The sequence below is a fragment of the Lissotriton helveticus genome, chromosome 6 (genome assembly GCF_964261635.1).
Source record: "Lissotriton helveticus chromosome 6, aLisHel1.1, whole genome shotgun sequence".
Taxonomy (NCBI): Eukaryota; Metazoa; Chordata; class Amphibia; order Caudata; family Salamandridae; genus Lissotriton; species Lissotriton helveticus.
This window is the reverse complement of record NC_136067.1, coordinates 1,533,676,006-1,533,699,715: the sequence shown is the minus strand read 5'-3', so window position 1 is coordinate 1,533,699,715 and position 23,710 is coordinate 1,533,676,006.

The window sequence follows — 23,710 nt, the reverse complement described above, 5'->3', positions numbered from 1 at the left end:
AGAGCCGGCTGGCGCTGCCGCGGCCTACCTCGCTGAACCATCCTGCAAGCCTGCTGGCGCTGCCGCGGCTTGAACTCTCGGAACCCCCCGGCTTGAGGATTGAGAGCTGTGCGTAGGGTACCCCGTCCTCCGCCCAGAGTAAGACTGTCCCGCTACCTTACCCCCCTTTTTCGGGACTTTACGGATCCCTCGATCCGCCTGTATATACTGCCAAGAACCCGCAACCTTTATTACGTATAAAAGCTTGAGAACTTGACCTCCTGTGTGGTGTCCGTTTGTAGTGTTGTGATTACTCTGCTGTACGATCCTAGGAGAGGGCCCTCATTCAGGAGGCCTCTCGGTAATGCTCGGCTACTTCTCGACGGAGAGGTGGACCTAGGGGTGGTCAGTCAGACATCTTCTGCCTCCCCCGGGGTCGCCTTTCTAACAGATGGTATATCTACATCATAGGAACAGCATGGCTCTTCTCCCTGGAAAGGTCACTCTCAAAGTGTGTGTTCACCAAACATACATTCCCATAATATCAAAGTGCGAGTCTTCAGCAGCTGTGGTAGCGTGTTCTGTCTAGGTGCTAGGGACTGACCAGAACAGAATAACAAGGGACAATGTTTTGCAACCTTGCTCACCATCTTCAGACTAAATCCCAGGAACAGACAGAAAACACACAAAGCAGACAGTTCTCATGTGAAAGGCATAAACAGAGCCTTACTAAAATAAAGTCATGTAGTAACGTGCTCAAAAGCAGCATCATGGCAACAGAGCTGATGCTAACTTAGCAATGTCGACAATGTCTCTAGCGTGCAAATGTCACCCTCATTTTTGGCCAGGTCATAGCATATAGATAAAAGACCCAAACAGAGTTCAAAGATAAGCAGAGTCAGAGAATGCTTGAGTGAAAACATTTGGGAAATTACAAAACATTTTTTTGTTTAAAATGCAATTTAAGGCAAAAGGGATGCCATCCAGTTAAGCAGTTTGTAGGAACAACGTGTTCCTCATAATCCGATGCTTCTAGGAGTATATTCGGGCAACTTGCGTGATGTTCAATGAAACTCCATTGTAAGAGGCGGTGTGCAGCCGTACAGGTATTCCATTCAGCCAACACTCCAGGTGCAGCCGCACGCAACGACCATCCACAGAACAGGCCTGGTCATGGGCCAGTAACGGACCCATCAACAGATCATTATCTGAGTCTGTGCATGATGTCTTGCAGTGGCATAAATCCAAGGCCCAATAGAAAGGGCACCGCTAGCAGCAGAACACAGATTGCACGCAAGTGAAAAGGTAAAGCGAAAAGTTATTGCATAAGTTATGCCAAGCGTTGCTATTGGCAAGCTTCCAAAAAGTTGTTGCATTCGGTCACGGTACAGTTGCAATTGGCCGGGTCTGTGCAATACCACAAGATGGGCAGCCATTGCGTAACAGGAGCAGAAGTATCAGCATGCAACCCGCCAGAGCTAATATCAAGGGAAACCCTCCAAAGCCGCTGGAAAAAATGGAATGGATAAAGGCCAGTATTACTCCAATAATCGTCTGAAAAGAGGTCACAAGGCCAGATCCCACAAGTTAAAAAATATGAGCAAGGCCTACTGTATCAGACATGTTAACTATTTGATGTATCAGTTCCCCAAAATGAAGGGGAGATTCATATTCAGGAGCAACTGGATTTCACTAGATGTTCTCGCCACCTGCAATTCGAAGGTCACCCGAGAAGAAGTGAGAGCCACTTCCTGTTGAAACAATAGCGCTTTGAGTCTGCTTAGTTTATAGAAATCTCTTTTCAAAGTTGGAATGGAAGGCCAAAGAGAACTATCTGTAATCGCATGCGGGGGTGGAAAAAGCACATTGCTACAAGTAACACGTTGTGAAACTGTTACTATATACGGGATTTCAGTCCGTATACCACAGCAGTCGTGGTTATTCAAAATAAGATAACTGCCACTTGAAATCAATATGAGTGTAAAATTATTGCCGGGACAGGCATATGTTTAAAAAAACAAGCCAGATTAGCGGCGGACACATTACAAGTGCCGTGCAACTTAACTTGTTTGCAAACTAGGGAATGTCTACTATGGAATCACAGTCCTCCCACTTCAGGAAAACCTCCTTATCATCCCTTTGACATCTGTATGTGAAAGGCAAGGACCACAATTCATGAAGAAACACACTACCCGAGGGTTCAAAGCGGCCTATTGAGAAGTGTTTCATGCAAAATTTAAACTGCAATAACGAGTATGGCAGAGAAAGACCGCCATAAATTAACCATACAGCTGAATCAGTCTGCTACGGAAAATGATAAATGTTCTAATTGTTCAGTGTGCAACAATGTGTATGTAGCTTTTTTTCATGGGCATGAACATTTGTTTATCAGTCAAGTTAAATGGCATAAACAATGCAGAAGCATTCAAATAATCCGAGGATACTTTACCCACTTTGAGAGTTTGCAACGTCCATGCAAATTGCACAATAGAACGGAATTGATTCTTACCATGATACAATACAGATTCATCACTTTGAACAGGGGAACATCACTTACAACGCAACTTTTACCACGCAGTGCTTTTACATCGTAGATTTTACAACGCAAACCATTACAACGCATTGCGCTGGGGGGCGCTTTAGGATAGGGAATATATTTAATTTACTATCCAACACCTTCCCTACTATCCATGGGGACTGGAGTTGGAATAGTAAATAAATAAATCACTATCCAGCGCCCCAAAGCACTATGCGTTGTAATGGTATGCGTTGTAAAACTCGCGTTGTGAAAGCATGCGATGTAAAAGCATGCGTTGTAATGTCGTACATCCCTTTGAACAATATTAACAATAGATGACACTATATTATCAAGAGTATAAATACAGGACCACAATGTGTTTATGCTATTACCTACAACTGCCAGAACTTTTTCCAAATTAGCTTTGTCAATTTGGTGCAGACGGAACGCTGCTTCCATTTGTGAAAGTTTCCATAATTCAATGGGAGACAACCATTACAACGCGGTCTTTACACACGCGATACCAATACGACACGGTCATTACAACGCAAGTCGTTACAACGACTTGCTCTGGATGGCGCTATATACCAAGGAATAGTATGATTTACTATTCCAACACCTTCCCTACTGTTACGTAGGCTGGAGTTGGAATAGTAAATTATACTATTCCTAAATCCAGCACCTCTAGCGCAAGTCGTTGTAACGACTTGCGTTGTGATGACCGCGTCCTAATGGTATCGCGGTGTAAAGACGGCGTTGTAACGTCATACATCCTAATTCAATATAAGCCTCATAGATAAAACATTTTGATCTAGGTGATTTAGGACCTAGGATACAGTCAGCTAAATCAATGTCATTTCACAAGCGTGACAGGTGTTGCTTTAGTGATGACAATGTGGAGTGTCCCAACCATTGTTGACACAATTTCCCCTATAAAAACGTGGTGACTGAATGAGAATGAGGGAAACGTGGATCAGGTCTAGTCTGTGTGAAACCTGTCGAAGCATTATGAAAACGCAGTTGACAAGCATTGGAATTGGTTTGCCACAACAACCATCCTGAGGGTTCAACATTTGAGACATTTAAACTGCCATTTGTAAACAGTGCTTGTAGTTCATCACTTATATGATTGGTGTGTTTATGCCAATTATCATACTCAGCCAATGAGGGAATGGACCGAATATTCACATTTTTGGCTGTGGCCAAGCCAAAACAAGTAGTTTAGTGCACCGTGTCATTTGAAAATAATATTAGAGTTGAAATAAGACACGTACTATGTAATTTTAGGTTCCTTGGACCTGCAAAAGCCTTGGTACCACAAATCATCTTCAACTCAATGGTATCTTTCCAGTGTTCGTAACCCTGTAAGGTCAATTCAGTTCTAAATACATTTGAATAAATAAACTTTGTGTGCATCAGCATAAATTTAGATTGAGAGGCCAATTTCAGTTTAAAGAAATAGGACTCTGGAGTGGACATGTTGTAATCAGTAAAATAGGTGAACTTATTCCGAAGTGTTTTGGAACTTCCCCTTAGGGGTGTTGGACAATGTTCCCATTGCGTATAATTAAAAACAGGTCTTAACATTTTTGTTTTATGCAAAAAATGAAGGCCATAATGTTGGCAACAGAATAAGTCAGTTTACTTAGCAGAATTCAAATATATCCTCAGCATCAAAAGCAGCATAGTACTTTAAATCAGAAAACAACTAACGTACCGCTTGTACATCCCAATCATCAGAATGTATGTCATGTGTTACCACCTGTCCTAGGGAGACGCAAAACACGTATGGTATGTTGAGGACTTCCATCGGACCATGGATGTCGAATGGAGCTTTATCTCAAACTATGCCATCCGCAACAGGGAAAGCAGAAATGTTCACAAGGGCTTGATCACGTTTCATGATATGTGACGATGTATGGGGAGCCAGAATTCCATCAACCAACTTCACCGCAGAGCGTTCTGGCAATTAATGACAACTGATTAGCAAGAATAATACTGTCACAAATTCAATCGACATGAAGAGGAAAATCAGTATAAGCATCAGCCAAATGTGGGTCCTGGATGGGACCAAGTAAGTCTTTTTGAACCAGGAGATGAAGATACTTGTTTGCATTGGTGGAGTTGTCACAGTAGATGATGAAGAGGAAGAGTCATAAGAGAGAAGCTCGTACAGTTCCCAAAATAACTGCTTGTTCCCACGTTCATTAATGGAGGCAGTGCAGCATCAGATTGATGATGTAAAGTGCTGTCCTGTACTTCAATATGGCACTCATCCACAGGATATGCATACTCGACATCAGAGAAGGATAAGGGCACAACAGGCAGAATGTCAATAGGAGTCTCCATCTCACCCCCAATAACACGGGCATTAGTTGAAGAGGCTGAAGCCATCGCATTCATGGAAATAGAGTTGCTTGAAGCATTGGGAGTCACACTATTTTGAATCAGCCAGATGGTGTAGTTTGACATTGTCAATCGAAATATATCTGTTATCTTTACGACTAGGCAAAGGCGGTAATATCACAGTACGAGTACCCTTCAATCCAAGGACAGGGACCGATGCACGATAAGAGGGACTAAATTTTTTTTATTCTCCAGTTTTTCTCATACCAGATCTCCAATCTTAGGAAGGCAGCCGGCAACCGGAATCAGCATTGCCGCTCCATCGAAAGAAGGTAAATGTTCTGTAGCGAAGCTGTCATGGGTCTTTTATAAGTCCTGTAACATAGTAGAATGATTATCTCCGTCAAAGGATGCGACCGCCGCCACGTCTAGACCATGAAGGTCTGGCACAAACATTTTAATGCCAAAGAGCATTTCGTATGGGGTCTGCCCACCAAGAGTCCTTGTCGGGAGATTATTAAGTGCACGTTGAACTCCATTCAAATGGGCCAGCCGAGTCCTTCCAGTACCTAAGACTCTAGCTGTCAAAGATTGCTTTAAGTCACGGTTCATTTGTTCCACTATAGAATTGCCCTCAGGCCTTTATTAGAGGCGAACGCTGGACCTTGGTCAGAATGGAAGGTGCCAAAGGCAAATGTCCCAACAAAGACACGCAAATCTCTGATGACATTTCGAGCATCAGCACTGCATTGTGGCCAAACCCATAGGAATCTAGTGCACAAATCAACTGCAACAAAAATACATTTATATGCAGTATCTGAAGTCAATGGACCACAGTGATCAAGATACACACAGCCAAATGCCTGATTTTATATATTTAGCTGTGTTTGTGGTGGACGTGAAACCGTAGACCGTTTAATTGGTTGACAAATGTCAAAAGAAAGCACATAATTACGGGTTTGTCTATATAAACCACACCACCAATCACGTTGCTGTAAAATAGAAACAGTCGCAGACACTCCTGCATGTGCCGAAGTCATGCCTTTGTGGGCCGCTATTATCAAAGGAAGCCTTCGGTCCATGTTGGGAATCAGCCAATCCCCAACTGACTGTATTGTAGCATAAGGAACTTGTTCGGTGACAAATGATGAGAATACTTAGAAGGGAAGCCCTGCAGGGAATCAGTTTCATCCTTTGTAGCAGCAATAGCTGCCAGAATTTCATTGTCGATTTTAGTCATGGACCTTGTAACTGCTGCAACAGAACACGTGGCTACTGCAGATTTGGCTGCTTCATCAGCCAAAGAAAATCCAACAGCATGTGTTCCCACACGCTGATGGCCAAGAATATGTATATCCTGTGGTCGCGTTTACATATCGGTCGGAGACACATTTCGGGTTTTATGTTGGAACTTATCATGGCTCCACAACTGCAATGAATGAGGACAATTGACATCTATAATAGTGTGAAAGTGAGGATCATTATCTAAGGGAGTTTTGAACGGTTTAGACTTCGGTATATAGAGAACTGTACAAATTGCATTTAGCCTTGAGAAAGCCCATAGCTGGCGAAACGCGCGTCGGCTGTGAAGAACCTTGTTTTAAACTAAATAAAATCTGGAAGTTGTCTACACTACGTGATTCCTTTGGATTAAGAAGTCATGTCTTTGCGTGCTAAATGCACATGGATAAAAGAGACTATATATGATGTGCACTGATGTGGGTTTTTTTGATTTATGAGTGGCAGATGTTCTTTAAGTTCCACAACTCAAACCCAAATCATTGTATGCTTCTTTGCGTGCCTTTGGAGTCTCTATAATCATTCTGAGACTGAAAGAATAAGTTGTCATTAAAAGACTGGACACAGTAGCAAGAATCACACACAATAAGAGTGTTCACATTAGGATCTGTGAATTCTGGAGCCAAAATAAGAGCACACAGCAAGTACAGTCCCCAAGTGCCTGTGTATGCACTATGGAAGACTTAAAATCACCATTCACAATTGCGGCAGCCAAAATAGTGCAAGCTTCCAAATAGGCATGTTTGGACCTGATGGCAGGTTGAGCCGAGCCGTCAGTATAAATGATACATTTTTACTGATCCAAAGGAAGCAACTACAACGGAGGAGGATGAACATGTTCATTCTGTAAAAACTCCTGTGTCTGCAGGGCAGGATCAAAGATAAATGTTACATCAGCCGATGTCTAAGACATAGCCCATTGTATCCAACGAGGATGCAAAGCTTTAGAATTCGGTACCCTTGCCTTAGTCACTGCTTCTACAGCTGGTATAAGCAAAACCATTAGAATGTGTTTCCCCTGCACCAGAGATCATTCTTTCAAAATCGCCATTTGGACCACATTTTAAAAAAAAATCAACATTGGAAAAACGCATTTCCGCTGATGTGTATAAACGTGATTTGTATGCAATTGGTACTGGGTCTGAAACCTACCGTATCCTGCACAATACGTATAGCCAGGTTCGTAGTATTGTCATGTGTTAACAAGAAGTTAGTTGCAAGCAGATCAGACTGCAAAGATTGAAGAATCGAGGTATGTTACAGAAGCCAGATGGCAGATGAAAAAGATGATTGTACCAATGCATAAAGCGATTTGATACGATGGGCATAATCAGGAATGTAAGTTCTCCCGAAATTCAAAAATGCCAGCAAAGACTGAATTTTTTTTCAGGGTAGATGAAGGCCGCAATTGTGCACACTTCTCCAGAAAGTGGGGGGCCAATCCCCTACCTTCATTATTGAGCTTAGCCCAAGAAAAGCAACGCTAAGCAAGCGATGTGTGAATTAGCAACATTACATTTATAACCAAAGTCGACAAACAACAGAATGCTCAGAACCACGCGGACTAAATGCAGAATCAGTACATCATCCGTCAGATAAATGTCATCGACATATGAGAGCGCATCTGGGTCAATGCTGTGTAAAAAAGACACAACACAAATGCCCCAGGGCTGTTCCTATAGCCCATAGGCAAATGCGTAAATCTTTTTTGGTTGGCAACGGCGCTAAATGCGGTCAAAAATGGCTCTCTTGAGCCAAATAGTGACTTTAAAAACCATTGGATATATCCAGTGTAGTTTTTGTTATTCACTAATGCAGAGTTGGGTGTGCTCTGTACTACAAATGTATGAACATTTAGTCTATCAGGGGGTGCAACTTGTGTATCCGCTGTTTCCACTGCAATAAATGTATCGATTGCTCTCTCCTCCAGACAGGGACACAGCACCTCCCGCACTATGGTAACTTCCACCGTGCTGTCGAGGACTGTCACTGCCCATGTCCAATGTGGGAGTAGCGTTCTCACCGTCTGAGGCATATTTCGCTCTTAAAGCGGCAATTTCCTTCTTTTCAAAACCAAGGCAGTCCCTCTTGTTTGGCTTTTACGTAAAACTGGCGAGGTTGATCCCGTCCCTGCTGAGTGGTCACGCCTTTGATGCGATCCTGGTGCTCTACTCCACCGTCTTGAGAGTCTGATGTGTCCTGCAAAGAACGAGGAGAGAGCTGATCAGGGACTTGAAGTCTGTCTGGAGTCTTAAGTTTCGCGCAATTGCGCAAGTTATAAGTACACTCAGAAGAATCAGGTGTCGGTGAGCCAGCACACAAACTTTGCTTCTGGGTTTGCTGCCTCTGTTTTTTACTCCAGTTCTCTTTAGGAATGAATTGGCGCCCATCCTTCTCAGTTTGGGGTTTTTGTTGTGGTTGAGTTAGAGTAAAAGGCTTAATTCCCAGACTATTATGGTTTTTTAAGCTTTAGCAATAATCTTCGGTAATGTGTGCTGTTTGTCTGTGTGAGCTACAGCCGCAAAGCGATGTGCCACTTGTAAAGTTACAGCATCACCCTCCTCATTAGCAAGGATCATATCATAAACAATGTCGAACACACCCACCGCTTCGGTACCAGTGTTCATCCTGAACACGTTTTATACCGCTGCAAACACTCTACCCCAAGTACTACAATCAGCTAACTCTGGAACAAGGTTTTTAGGTAAGCGCATTTTCTGCAAGCCAATAAGGAAGTTCATCCTTATTTTGTGGACGCTTGCCGATCACTGAATTAATCATGAGGGGACTTATAACTAAACCACCATGTCCCAGCGGTTGTGCAGCAACTCCAAGTGGTGTCACCAGTATGTTGCATGACATGAACTGTATAACAGCTCTATAGGTATCCGTGTTACGATGTATGTAATACGCGTAGCTCTGCAATAGTAATGTTAAGATAATTTGGATGTACGTTATACCCAGCCAGAACGGGCCATATGGCCCCATCAATTGTTAAGGGCCTAAACGGACCACTGTCAAAGGGTAAGGAAGGGCACCATTAAACTATATGGTATGTTGCCAAGCCATCAACAGAACTTCAAAAGATCTATAAGGTCGATAATTCTGCGGAAGCGCAGTGCAGTATATTTGTGAAAGAAATTATCATTTCCATCCACTGCCGGAAAGGTGACCCAAGAATAGAATACCTCGAAGCGGTGAGCTGCATCTGCCTCAACAACAAAAATAAGAGCAGCACCAGCATTAGGGACTCCATGTTGAGTCAAATAAGCTGTGTCTGGTGAACTATCATAATGAAAAGTATGGTAAAACAACCTACGAGCGACAGCGCAACACTGGGCTAGAGAAAGAGTTAGACCTTTTAAAATTCAAGCATGAAAAACCCATAAAATGTCAGATGTCAGATATAGGAGGCAACACCGTTACATCGGACTCCAGAAACAGAGTGAGGGGATTGTGGACAAGCACAAGCACTACTCAGGAGTCTTGCAGGTAAGAACCAGACTAAATGTTGGTGGCGCCATGTTGTAGGGCTTCTGCACATACACAGAACTAAGTGCAGGAATATGGGACCTCTGTGTATAGGGGCTAAGCCTTTCTACCGCCTCAGTACCCACAATCCCAGGACCGACTAGCTATAGTGTCTCACTCGCTCTCCTAAACAATCACGAAGATGCAAATGATTAGACACCCCAGAAAACAACACTACAGACTCTCTCACGAATTGCGATAACAAGACGTTCCCTTTTTCTCACTCACTCGTACTTGTACACAATAAGAATTGACATCAACACTTTTATAGTTTAAAATGTTTATTTTAGCTAGTGTGCTCTATAACGCAGTATACAAGCCACTACCACCAGCAAAACGCATAAACCTAAAACAGTTACCATTGTAAAAAGTCCATATATTATAAAGGGAGATGTCATCTTATTTAGACAGTGGACAAAGGACTACACGGCCTAACCACCTTCCCCTTGGTAAGAAGAAGTATTATTATATAATAGAAGATCTCGGGGCTTTGTCAGCAGACCCCATACCTTTGTGCCTAGATGGTATATCTACATCATAGGAACAGCATGGTCTTCTCCCTGTAAAGGTCCCTCTCCAAGTGTGTGTTCACCAACATGCATTCCTGTAATATCAAGTACGAGTCTTCAGCAGGCGCAGCTGTGTTGGCGTGTTTTGTCTAGATGCTAGGGCCTGACCAGAACAGAATAACAAGGGACATTATTTATCGACCTTGCTCGCTGTCTTCAGATTAAATCCCAGGAACAGACAGACAACGCAAAAAGCAGATGGTTCTCATGTGAAAGGCATAAACAAAGTCTTGCAAAAATAAAGTCATGTAGGAACGTGTGCAAAAGCAGCATCATGGCAGCAGAGCTCATGTTTATGTTACTTAGCGATGTCGACAATGTCCCTAACGGCCATATGACACCACCATCACTAATTCCTTGGACAGTTAGAGGTTCACTTTCTGAAAATGGTACTCTAATGATTTAAGGCTAGCAAAAAGGAAATGTAAAGCTTTCAAACATACCTGTAGGCACTCAAAAACTCTAATAGATCACCTAAATCACAAAGAGGAACTGAAAAAATATCACAAAGCACTAAGGAGGGCTAAGAAGGACTACTTCATTAGGATAATTGAATAGAATAGAAGATCTTCAAAGGAACTGTTCAAAATTGGTAAAAGAGTTCTCCCAGCCAACATGCCTCTCCCAAACGATCATTCCCAGAGAAGCTCACCGTGAGGAAATTGGAAATAATTTTAATTATAAAATCGAGAAAATCTACTCATCCGGTGACACTCAACTGTCTTTGGACAAGTTCCCTTATGAACTACTAGACCTACATCTAGAAGCTGCTACTCATTTGAGTTCTTTTGAAAGAATCACGGAAGAACAAGTTGCGAAGTCAATGACTGAAATTAAGTCAGGATCTCCTCTCTATCCTTGCCCTCATGTTATCTATTCTAAGTTAACTGCTATACTGAGCCTCCCTTTTTCCACAAATCTGTAATCAATCCTTGGAAGAGGCAACATATCATGATATTACGAAGAAGGCTTAAATGCTACCTCTAACAAAGAAGCCCGGAATGAATGTCTCTGTGCTCACCAACTACTGGCCCATATCTTAGCCCCCATTTATGTCCAAGATATTTGAAAAAATTGTGAATGGACAGCACACTAACTTTCTAGAAAATAAAAACTTACAAGGCCCTGCACAGACGAGGTTCCCCTTTTGGCTGAAATGGACGACATCAGGTCTGTAGTCAATCAGGGTAAGGCCGCCGCCCTGATTCTACTCGACATGCCGGCGGCTTTTGACAACATCTCCCATAGTTGTCTGATGAGGAAACTTCATTAAATTGGACTCCAATGCAGAACTCCACAGGGCTCCTTTCTGAGTCTGGCTTTTAAAAAAAATATGTATGCCTACTCCCTAGCTATGCTGGTAAGAAATTGGGGCATTGAGGTTTGGTCATATGTGGACGATGCTCAACTGACCATCTTCATTAGGGAGAAATATGAGAAAACTCAAAATAATTTAATCAGTTGTCTCTCAGAAGTAGCAGATTGAATGACAGATCATTGCTTGATACTCAGTGTCAATAACACTGAGATTCTACTTCTTGGCAGAGCCCACCGAATATGGGACTCATCTTGGCAGCCCACATCTCCAGGAGAGGCCCCAATACCCAAGAAATCAGCAACAAATCCTGGGATTATTATCAATGACTCACTTTCAATGTGGAAGCAAATGAAGGGTACTTGCAGAAAATGCTATTGCATCCTCAAACTACTGAGATAACTGTTCCGATGGATACCTGTTGACTGGCATAAAACAATAGTCCAAGCTCTGATAACCAGTAAATTGGATTATGGCAATGCCCTGTGTGTGGGTATGGCCGATTATCTTTTTACCAGATTCCAGGTGATCCAAAACACAGTCGCGAAGCTGATCTGCAATCTGGATAGATACAGTTCAGAATCTGTCAGCTTGGCAACCCTAGCCTGGCTGCCAATGTTAAAAAAGCCAGATGTAAGCTTTTTTGTCATGCACCCAGGACTCTATATGAGACTGGACCCAAATTATTCAACCTACAGTGGAATTTTAAAAGCCAGTGAGCAAACTGAGGCCACGAAACCTTGCGCTTGCCAAGGCCAAACGATTTAAAATAGCGAGAACTGGTGGCTGCTTGTTTTCACATCTGGAGGTGGCCCACTGGAACAGCATGCCCTTACTCCTTTGCTTGACTTTTAACCACCTGGAGTTTAGGAAAAAATGAAAAACTTGAGTTTTTAAAGATTAAGATTTTTTAGCAGTTAATCCAAAACCTAATTTTCAGTTCTCACAGTTGGAAGATAGGGAGCTCTCTAGCACCTTGATATCACTTAGGGGATGAGTGTTTGCGCTTTATAAATAAAATAAAAATAAATCAATAAAATCTTCCCTAAATGTGCCCTCAACTGTTACTGTAGTACATGCTTCTTTTTTTCTCTTCATGGGAAAACCATGATAAAAGGTCTCATTCAGGATCAGAGTGATGTAAAATCTTAAGAGTGATAGAAACCCTGGGTTACGGTTAGTCACTTTTGCATTAGATCTGACAGAAATTCTATTCATCCATTGAAACTTGTTGGAAAGCTGAAATCACAGACAATGACATTGAGGGATGAAATATGACTGCAATGTACCAGCTCAAGTTCCTCCAACTTTGTGGATGACCCAAACCCACTTGTTATTGTGTCCACATCAGTTCTAATAGTCTCTGGTCTTTGAGGTCTCCATCAATTTGTGTCACTGACTTGAAATATTGATTAAATATGCCAGCTAATGATTTAGCATACTAAGACAACATTCAACATGCTCTAATACCTACTTGGAATAACTGTTGGGAGGAAAACTTGGGACTTGATTTACAGCATCCTCTAATTTTCAAAGATAATTCAAAAAACACAAACTTTTTCAGACTTGCCATCCCTATAATGAAAAGAATTAATTTGGTAGATTTGTCTTCACATTTAAATTTTCTTCAAATAATTGTATGATTTTGAGGTAACAATTTAAAATCAGGCTCACTATATAGGTCTGATTAAGATTTGGTGGACAGGCTGCCAAATGACTGGAGAGGCAGAAGCCCCCACTTCCGCAGCTCAAGATTCCCCTTATCAATCAAATTTAAGGTTTGGCATTGGTGTGTGGTCTCTCATTTCCCAAGAGCTTCTTCAGACATGGGAGATGTAATGTTAGGGACGCTGCACAATGCTGGCTGATCGGCTTTGTCAATGCTTCATCGCTGAATGGTATGAATTTCTTTCTGGTTTTCAAAGACAAACCCTCAATGAATGGTGTTATTTTGTTGAAAAGTCAATGTAACTTTTACACCAGGAAGTTTCTCTCAGTGCATCAGTGTAATTGTTATTTTTTCCCTTCTCAATACTTCCATGCACTGCATGGTAGGAGTGGAGAGGAAAAATAGAGTTTGAACACCACCTTGAATAGCAGGGAGTTGGTAAATCTGTAGCATCTGGCTCAGTACTAAGGTGTTTCTGAAAGCAGAGCTAGCTGAGGTTATGCCATCTAAATTATAAATGTTCCCAGCTTACAAATGAGTCAGAAAACCCTAGAGTGCAAATATAAGCACACTATGAACAGAACTTTACCAAAACAGACAGAAAACATTAGTGCATAAAATTAAAAATTCGAAAGTGTTTTATCTGTGTAGGACATGGCCCTTTTTGCAGGGTTATCCCCAACCTTTTGCCTTCCTTTGTATTTTTCTGACTTCGTGTTTGCTGGTTATAGGACTCTGCGGTACAAAAGGGGGTGGTGATGGACGGAGCATCTGAACCAATCAAACTCTCACACCCAGTCAAAAGATCTGGGTTTGATCCATCACCGTTCTTTAGCCCACTCTGCCACCCCAATTCAGACATGGCTATATGCAAATCAGTCTGACCCTGTGCCTCATGGGAACAGTACAGCCCGAACTGCCAAGCCATGCCTTCCCTGGACCGGAAACAAGCTTCCGAGGACCGGTTTCTGGCATTCCAGCCGTCTTCAGCCCGGCTTGCTTGAATCCAGTGGCAAAGTGAGCAAGGGACTCACGTCTGAGCATACCCTGCCACACTTATGGCGGCCAAAGCGGTACACAAGGGGGTGGTGATGGACGGAGCATCTGAACAATCAAACACTCACACCCAGTCAAAAGATCTGGGTTTGATCCATCACCGTTCTTTAGCCTACTCTGCCACCCCAGTTCAGACATGGCTATATGCAAATCAGTCTGACCCTGTGCCTCATGGGAACAGTACAGCCCGAACTGCCAAGCCATGCCTTCCCTGGACCGGAAACAAGCTTCCGAGGACCGGTTTCTGGCATTCCAGCCGTCTTCAGCCCGGCTTGCTTGAATCCAGTGGCAAAGTGAGCAAGGGACTCACGTCTGAGCATACCCTGCCACACTTATGGCGGCCAAAGAGGTACAAAAGGGGGTGGTGATGGACGGAGCATCTGAACCAATCAAACACTCACACCCAGTCAAAAGATCTGGGTTTGATCCATCACCGTTCTTTAGCCCACTCTGCCACCCCAGTTCAGACATGGCTATATGCAAATCAGTCTGACCCTGTGCCTCATGGGAACAGTACAGCCCGAACTGCCAAGCCATGCCGTCCCTGGACCGGAAACAAGCTTCCGAGGACCGGTTTCTGGCATTCCAGCCGTCTTCAGCCCGGCTTGCTTGAATCCAGTGGCAAAGTGAGCAAGGGACTCACGTCTGAGCATACCCTGCCACACTTATGGCGGCCAAAGCGGTACAAAAGGGGGTGGTGATGGACGGAGCATCTGAACCAATCAAACACTCACACCCAGTCAAAAGATCTGGGTTTGATCCATCAGCGTTCTGTAGCCCACTCTGCCACCCCAGTTCAGACATGGCTATATGCAAATCAGTCTGACCCTGTGCCTCATGGGAACAGTACAGCCCGAACTGCCAAGCCATGCCTTCCCTGGCCCGAAAACAAGCTTCCGAGGACCGGTTTCTGGCATTCCAGCCGTCTTCAGCCCGGCTTGCTTGAATCCAGTGGCAAAGTGAGCAAGGGACTCACGTCTGAGCATACCCTGCCACACTTATGGCGGCCAAAGCGGTACAAAAGGGGGTGGTGATGGACGGAGCATCTGAACCAATCAAACACTCACACCCAGTCATAAGATCTGGGTTTGATCCATCACCGTTCTTTAGCCCACTCTACCACCCCAGTTCAGACATGGCTATATGCAAATCAGTCTGACCCTGTGCCTCATGGGAACAGTATAGCCCGAACTGCCAAGCCATGCCTTCCCTGGACCGGAAACAAGCTTCCGAGGACCGGTTTCTGGCATTCCAGCCGTCTTCAGCCCGGCTTGCTTGAATCCAGTGGCAAAGTGAGCAAGGGACTCACGTCTGAGCATACCCTGCCACACTTATGGCAGCCAAAGCGGTAGAAAAGGGGGTGGTGATGGACGGAGTATCTGAACCAATCAAACACTCACACCCAGTCAAAAGATCTGGGTTTGATCCATCACCGTTCTTTAGCCCACTCTGCCACCCCAGTTCAGACATGGCTATATGCAAATCAGTCTGACCCTGTGCCTCATGGGAACAGTACAGCCCGAACTGCCAAGCCATGCCTTCCCTGGACCGGAAACAAGCTTCCGAGGACCGGTTTCTGGCATTCCAGCCGTCTTCAGCCCGGCTTGCTTGAATCCAGTGGCAAAGTGAGCAAGGGACTCACGTCTGAGCATACCCTGCCACACTTATGGCGGCCAAAGCAGTACAAAAGGGGGTGGTGATGGACGAAGCATCTGAACCAATAAAACACTCACACCCAGTCAAAAGACCTGGGTTTGATCCATCACCGTTCTTTAGCCTACTCTGCCACCCCAGTTCAGACATGGCTATATGCAAATCAGTCTGACCCTGTGCCTCATGGGAACAGTACAGCCCGAACTGCCAAGCCATGCCTTCCCTGGACCGGAAACAAGCTTCCGAGGACCGGTTTCTGGCATTCCAGCCGTCTTCAGCCCGGCTTGCTTCAATCCAGTGGCAAAGTGAGCAAGGGACTCACGTCTGAGCATACCCTGCCACACTTATGGTGGCCAAAGCGGTACAAAAGGGAGTGGTGATGGACGGAGCATCTGAACCAATCAAACACTCACACCCAGTCTAAAGATCTGGGTTTGATCCATCACCGTTCTTTAGCCCACTCTGCCACCCCAGTTTAGACATGGCTATATGCAAATCAGTCTGACCCTGTGCCTCATGGGAACAGTACAGCCCGAACTGCCAAGCCATGCCTTCCCTGGACCGGAAACAAGCTTCCTAGGACCGGTTTCTGGCATCCCAGCCGTCTTCAGCCCGGCTTGCTTGGATCCAGTGGCAAAGTGAGCAAGGGACTCACGTCTGAGCATACCCTGCCACACTTATGGCGGCCAAAGCGGTACAAAAGGGGGTGGTGATGGACGGATCATCTGAACCAATCAAACACTCACACCCAGTCAAAAGATCTGGGTTTGATCCATCACCGTTCTTTAGCCCACTCTGCCACCCCAGTTCAGACATGGCTATATGCAAATCAGTCTGACCCTGTGCCTCATGGGAACAGTACAGCCCGAACTGCCAAGCCATGCCTTCCCTGGACCGGAAACAAGCTTCCGAGGACCGGTTTCTGGCATTCCAGCCGTCTTCAGTCCGGCTTGCTTGAATCCAGTGGCAAAGTGAGCAAGGGACTCACGTCTGAGCATACCCTGCCACACTTATGGCGGCCAAAGCGGTACAAAAGGGGGTGGTGATGGACGGAGCATCTGAACCAATCAAACACTCACACCCAGTCAAAAGATCTGGGTTTGATCCATCACCGTTCTTTAGCCCACTCTGCCACCCCAGTTCAGACATGGCTATATGCAAATCAGTCTGACCCTGTGCCTCATGGGAACAGTACAGCCCGAACTGCCAAGCCATGCCTTCCCTGGACCGGAAACAAGCTTCCGAGGACCGGTTTCTGGCATTCCAGCCGTCTTCAGCCCGGCTTGCTTGAATCCAGTGGCAAAGTGAGCAAGGGACTCACGTCTCAGCATACCCTGCCACACTTATGGCGGCCAAAGCGGTACAAAAGGGGGTGGTGATGGACGGAGCATCTGAACCAATCAAACACTCACACCCAGACAAAAGACCTGGGTTTGATCCATCACCGTTCTTTAGCCCACTCTGCCACCCCAGTTCAGACATGGCTATATGCAAATCAGTCTGACCCTGTGCCTCATGGGAACAGTACAGCCCAAACTGCCAAGCCATGCCTTCCCTGGACCGGAAACAAGCTTCCGAGGACCGGTTTCTGGCATTCCAGCCGTCTTCAGCCCGGCTTGCTTGAATCCAGTGGTAAAGTGAGCAAGGGACTCATGTCTGAGCATACCCTGCCACACTCATGGCGGCCAAAGCGGTACAAAAGGGGGTGGTGATGGACGGAGCATCTGAACCAATCAAACACTCACACCCAGTCAAAAGATCTGGGTTTGATCCATCATCGTTCTTTAGCCCACTCTGCCACCCCAGTTCAGACATGGCTATATGCAAATCAGTCTGACCCTGTGCCTCATGGGAACAGTACAGCCTTAACTGCCAAGCCATGCCTTCCCTGGACCGGAAACAAGCTTCCGAGGACCGGTTTCTGGCATTCCAGCCGTCTTCAGCCCGGCTTGCTTGAATCCAGTGGCAAAGTGAGCAAGGGACTCACGTCTGAGCATACCCTGCCACACTTATGGCGGCCAAAGCGGTACAAAAGGGGGTGATGATGGACGGAGCATCTGAACCAATCAAACACTCACACCCAGTCAAAAGATCTGGGTTTGATCCATCACCGTTCTTTAGCCCACTCTGCCACCCCAGTTCAGACATGGCTATATGCAAATCAGTCTGACCCTGTGCCTCATGGGAACAGTACAGCCCGAACTGCCAAGCCATGCCTTCCCTGGACCGGAAACAAGCTTCCGAGGACCAGTTTCTGGCATTCCAGCCGTCTTCAGCCCGGCTTGCTTGAATCCAGTGGCAAAGTGAGCAAGGGACTCACGTCTGAGCATACCCTGCCACACTTATGGCGGCCAAAGCGGTACAAAAGGGGGTGGTGATGGACGGAGCATCTGAACCAATCAAACACTCACACCCAGTCAAAAGATCTGGGTTTGATCCATCACCGTTCTTTAGCCCACTCTGCCACCCCAGTTCAGACATGGTTATAGGACTCTGGACACTTTACCACTGCTGACCAGTGCTAAAGTTCATATGCTCTCTGTCTAAATTACAATGGTGATTGGTTTATCCATGAATAGCATATTTGATTTACTTGTAAGTCTCTAGTAAAATGCATCAGTGTGCAAAGGGCCTACAAATCAAATGCTACTAGTGGGCCTGCAGCACTGATTGTGCCACCCACATGAGTAGCCTGCAAACATGTCTCAGACCTGCCACTGCGGTGTCTGTGACTGTATTTTTAAACTGCCATTTCGACCTGTCAAGGGCACCCACTTTTCAGGCTCAAACTTTCCCTTTTACTACATGTAAGTCAGCCATAAGGTAGTCCCAAAGCAGCCCCATGGGCAGGGGACTGAGTATTTTAAAGGTGGGATATGTGCTGTTGTGTTTTACATGTCCTAATAGTGAAATACTACTAATTTCATTTTTCACTATTGCAAACAATATCTCTCCCATAGGGTAACATGGGGATTGCCTTGAACTATCTTTTAAGTGTAATATCCCATTGGGAGCAGACAGAGACTTGGAGTTTGGGGTCTCTGTACTCACAAGTTAAAGTACATATTTTGTTGAAGTTAGTTTTTTAAATTGCGTATTTAAAAAAGCCACTTTTAGAAAGTGGGCATTTTCCTCCTTAACCATTCTATGCCCCTGCCTGTCTGTAGAATTCATGTCTGGGTTAGGATGGCAGTTAGGCTCTTGTGCATTCACTCTAGACAATCACACAAAGGGAGCTGGGGTGTGCCTTGCATATCCTGATGGGCCATCCACATGCTGATGGGCCTTCCTGAACTAGAGTGGTGGGGGCATTGTCACTGACACCTCAATAGGGCTGTGCCTGTCCTCACAGAAAGCTGTCTTGATCCCTCTGTCGTGTGTCTGGAGCCAGGTCAGGGAAAGGCAGGGTCTTGCAAACTACAACGACTTTCCTTTCAAGTTTGCCTACTTCAAAGCCAAAAAGCGGAATAAGTAGTGGAAGTCTGAGAACTCTCAAATGAGAACACTTTTGGACTAACGTGCATACTGCAGGAAGAAGAACTGGATGCTGCAGGATGCACTGTCAATTTGCTGGTTGCTTTGTTGTGATGGCCTGCTGCTTGCTGCTCCTGTCCTGGGGGTGAAAGGACCGGACTTTACTTTCTATATTCTGCTTCCAAGGTTCTCCAAGTGCTTGTGAGTGCTTGCCTCCTGTTAAGAAGTCTGAGGGTCATCAAAGACTTACCTGTGTGTGTGGTGTCTTCTGATGAGAGCCTTAACTTGCCACGGGGGCCAAAACCAGTTCCTGGGCCCTTGTAAGTAGGATCTGGTAACCTGAGTAGAAGATTCATGCACCGACTCTCAGCACCCGTTATTTCGACGCAGAAGCGCCATGTGTTTGAATACCCAATGCATTGCCGCCGTGCGGCAGAAGAATCGATGCAGCGCCTGCAGTCAGTGCAGCTGATGGCTGAATGCCAAGCATTATGTCACCGACATCCTTGGCGCATGCATAGACTCAGACGTGGGGACTACTGTGCAGCTGACAAAATTGACTCATCACCTGCTTCACAGCTGTGAAATTGAGGCAGTACCTGTTCTGCCACTGCCGCATTGAAACAGCACGTCTGGATTTTTTATGCATCACCTCTCCTGATAGTAAGGAACCGACGCATTGTTTTGCTTTTCCGGCACCTCACCTTCCCAGTGCATGTTTTTGTCTTTGATTTTATGCATCATAGGTACTTTGTGCTAAAAGTAAAGCATTCAGAGATTTGTAAGGACTGAAATGATTGAACCTTTTAAAAGTGATATCATTTTGGTCTTGTTTTATTCAGATAAATATTGGCTATTTTTCTAAACTGGTGTGGACTCATTTTGTAGTGTTTTCACTGTGTTACTGTCGGTTTATGTACAAAGGCTTTACACATTGCTGCTGAGATAAGCCTGACTGCTCGTGCCAAGCAACCAAGGGGGTGAGCAGGGGTTATCATAGCTGTGTAACACCCTCAATTGGACTACAGTGAGGGGCCCTACTTAGCAGGGGGCAATCACTGCCAACTAGCGACCCCATATCTAACATTGGTGGTTAGCGTTGAGGCTAGGGCTTGTGTTTGTACTTTGTCATGGAGTAATTGGTGAACCCTACTCTATATCACAGACCACTATGCAACCACATACTGTTTTTGATTTTTCACTTCTTTGCAACTCCTGAGTTTTTTGACCCACAATCATGTCCCAGGCTGGTGAGTCAGCAGTTGGAGATACAGATTCGGTGTTTGAGTTAGAGATAATGGTATCTCAGCTCAAAATGTTCTGCAAGGACTTCTAATATCCTATTAGGGACCTCACTAAACAGCAAGAGCTTCAAGAGGCGCAGAGGACCTGGTGAGAAGCCAAGCAGACTGTTGAGCACTCAGAGGACAGACATAATAATGAGGATGTGAAGGAGAGCCTCCATGAGGATTTTGTGAATCAGGATCTGCCTGGGAGGAGGGCACCTTCAGGTGCAAGCAGTAGTGTTTCCTCTAAATGCCTCTCTCCAGAGGAGATGGGGGACAGGTGGGAAGCTAGAAAGCACAGGCTGGAAAAGTTGAAACTGGAGCACGAAAGGGAGCTCCAGTTGGAACTAGTGAGATTCAAAAGGGAGGCAGAAAAGGATGCCTTGGCCATGGAGAACAATAAGTTGGCCGTGGAAGATAGAAAAATGTGTTTTGCTCATGAACTGAGAATGAGAGAGATGGAGCTGGAGCTGGAGCTGGTAGCCAGGATGGTTGTGTCCAGGTCAGATGGTTGCAGCGAAAGAATCATGTCCAATACAGACGAAAAAGTTCTAATACCCAACGACTTGGTGCCTGACTTCAAGGAAGGGGTTCAGGCATATGAGGTAGCTCCAGAGGTGCGCAGGGTCTCTTAGGAGGATTGCAGAACAGGCACAAGGAGTCATTTTCCTAGTGGTGGAAGGGCTACCCTACAGGCTGCAGAAGGGAGGGACAGGAATAGGTACACCCCCATAGGAATAGCCTTGGTAAGGAGGTATGGAGACACCCCTTAAGAATGTGGGTTGAGTTTCTGGGACAGTCGGGTACTGTCTCACCAGCCTCGGTACGGTGAAGTGGGTACTTTTTCAAGACACTGGATGGTTGGATGAAGGGTAGTATGGTGAACACATGTGAGGGGCTGTACAATTTGATTGCTGGAGAGCATATGTTTAATCAAGGCTTGTCAGAGCTATGCCAACATCCGGTGGAGTGTGAATTATCTGACCTCAGGTAGCTTGCACTGGAAACAGACCTTGTGGTAGATGACAGAGGGCTTGGAAAGGCATTGGGGAGTGATCCCAAAGGGAGTGGCTCAGGTTTCCCACCCCAACAAAGGGAGGTGAGGGAGGTTCGCAGTAGCCCAGATAGGTCCCAGTGTAGGGGGATGGGTAGAGGGTCTCTCAGGGTAGGAGGAGAGATGGGGTGGTCAGAGGCCCAGGTTGCCAAAAACGCAGTCCCAGAGCAAGGATGGTTCCCGTAGGAAGCACCAGCAGGGGGACCTAGTTTGTACCGGGAGGCCATCCACTGAGGAGGAACCCTATAGTGTCAGGAGAGCCCCTACTTGGACAGGGTACAAACCACTTCCAGACCGTATGCCTAAAATTCTGGGATACTCAACTTAGTACACTTTCTGATTGTAGCAAGGAATGGACGTGTTAGAGCCTATTCATAAACTGCACTTTGCATTACATTTAGTATTGCTACATTAGTACTACTCAAAGTAAACACAAGGAGATGATGGACGGAGCGCTGAAACTTTTCAGAAACTCACCCCCAGTCACAGATCTGGGTTGAATCCATGATCGTTCTTTAGCTCACTTCGCCACCCCAGTTTAGACACAGCTATATGCAAATCAGTCTTGTGCATGTGCCTCATGGGAACAGTCCAGCTCGAACTGCCAAGCCATGTCTTCCCTGGACTGGAAGCAAGCATCCTGGGACCAGTTTTGGGCCCTCATCAGCCAGGCTAGCTTGACTTCAGTGGCAAAGTGAGCAAGGGACCCATGTCTGTGCATCCCCTGCCAACTTAGGGCAAACAAAGCAAACACAAGGAGATGATGGACGGAGCGCTTAAACTTTTCAGACTCTTACCCCCATTCACAGATCTGGGTTGAATCCATATTATTGATATTTTTGAATATATTTCATGTTTTCTTTTTAAATGTATATGTATTTTAGACACCGATATTAGTGACAATGATATATTTTTTTCCGATGTTTTTGTTATTTTCATTTTCATGAAAACAATAGGATGATGATATTTTTTACATCAATATTTATGTCACTATATTTTATATGATGATGCTTATAGGTTCGATATGCGATCAGTGAACCGCCTGGACCTAAACCTAATTTAGGAGAAAAAAACATCAGTTTGTTTGTTCAATCTGACAATGACATTTCGACCCTTAGTAGGATATCAGGCTCTCATGAGGACTATGAAGATATTAGCACACCTTTCGCAGGCAAAAGGTAAGGTACTTGTGATCAACATGAAGTACTTGACATAGTTCTTTTAGTTTTCAATTATTTGTCTTACCCTAGCCTTGTCTAGTCTATGGTTGTTCAGACTTAGGGACTGATTTAGAGTTTGGTGGGTAGGGTACTTTGGGCCTCTTTATGACTTTCGTACAACTGCCATCCTGTTGCAAAAGGGACCGCCTGAATAGCAGTCGGCAGTCCCGCCATTGCTATTATGATGCGATCGTCTTCAAGGCGTTCGCAATGTGCATCTTTTGTATTGCGGCATGTGCTGCGGGCTGCAGCACACGCCGGAATACAAAATAAACACATTTTGCATATCCCTGCACTATGTGGCAGGCACTATGCGGTGCCTGCCACTTGGTGCATGGATATGTAGGGGGGAACCCTAGCAGCCCCCTAGGGCACATGGCAGAGGTCCAGGAGGAAAGGGTCGCATAGGGCCCCCAAGTAACTTTCCGCCTACCTTGTCATGGCGGGTTAACAGCCATGAAATGGCTGGCATAAACTGGCATTGTAATCCCTACGGCGGTGCCTGAGCAGGCACTGATACCATTGTAGAAATTACAGTCCGTCCCACGGTCTGACGGACTCCTTGAGCACGTCGGATTAGTGTTAGACAGTCTTTCCGACTTCCCACCATTCGCCCGCCATTGTAATGTGGCAGATGGACCTCCATGGTCCGATGGCGGTAGGACCACCACTGACAGTGGCAATCTCACTGCCATCGAAATCAGGCCCTATGTCACAAACCTGATTGATATCCTGTCTCTA